A 1,313-nucleotide genomic window follows, 5' to 3' on the forward strand; every position below is an offset into this window, starting at 1 on the left:
ATGCTCATGAATGTCAGTTTAGAAGCTATCAAAGTTCTCAAATAAAGCACCTTTTGAGAATGTCAATGTTTGTTGGGAATTATCTTACAAAACTAGGAAGGATTTTTGGTTTAGATATTAAAAGTTATGGTTGTTTATTGATTTTAGTTTAAAAAAAAGGCAACTTTTAGGAAAATGCCCGCGAAATCAGGCATTTTAGCCGCAACAATCACAAAAAATGAGACTGCTTTCCAAAAACTGAAGTGTCGATCCCGGAGAGCTTTATGCCTGGAGCGCATTAGGTCGACAGCCTGTGTCAGTCGGAGACGTTTCCCTCCGGCAGCACCTCCAGATAAATCTTAACTCAGGCTGATAAAAGGTATCGGACCGTTAACTTGACCCCCTCGGCTCCTCGGCCCGATAGCGCTCTCTCAGGTCTCGGATTTGGAACGAGCGCCCCATCCTTCATTCTTATCAAACGGCACCTCCTTCCTGTCCTCGACCTCTGACCTCTCTTCCTCCTGATCTGTTCTGGTTGGTTGCAGAGTGTTTCGCGAACAAGCGGAAGGAAGGCTAACAGCGAAACCTTCTCCAGACCCTCCTGACCCCGGAGGGTTTTCTTAAGCATGGATATTTAAGGCGGCTCCGTTTGGTACCAGGCTCCTGATAACAAGGCGTGGGGTGTTCTGGGTCCAATCATTACTCCTTTTGTCATGCCTTCTCCTGCACAGGCAGAACATTTTACTGCATTTCACACGTCGGCCATTCGGCCATCCAGCCTCTCTGAACATCGCGCAGGAATGCAAATACTAGGACTAGCATATTTTTGGATTTATTTAAATACTAAAAACAAGCCCAATTTCAAAAAAAGATAAAGAAGAACAAAATGCAATTATTTGCAAATCTCCTTAACCCACATTTAGTCACATTTTAGAACTTTTTAAGAAAAAAAAAATGGGAGTTAGTTTGAGTTTTATAGCAGCAAAATATACCAAAGTGGGTACAAATAAGAAACAGCAGTTTCACCAGTCTGCAAAAAAACAATTTGTCCTGCCATCCATATACGCTGATTAAAGCTCTATCACAGGGGAGTCAAACCCAGAGACACAAGGGAGACAAAATTAAAAATTTGGTCTCAGCCAAGGGCCAATCATGATCAATATTTATTAAAAATTACATAAATTTATTGGTTTTAGATGTATTATGTCAACTCATTCATATAGAAATATCTTTTCCCAGTTACAGATTATACAGAATTTAGAGCAAACAGACTTTAATAAACAGACAAATAGATCAAACTTCAAAAAGCTCATCATTAGCTGTCATTTCTTACG

This window comes from Kryptolebias marmoratus, linkage group LG1 (genome assembly GCF_001649575.2).
Source record: "Kryptolebias marmoratus isolate JLee-2015 linkage group LG1, ASM164957v2, whole genome shotgun sequence".
In the NCBI taxonomy this organism is placed as follows: Eukaryota; Metazoa; Chordata; class Actinopteri; order Cyprinodontiformes; family Rivulidae; genus Kryptolebias; species Kryptolebias marmoratus.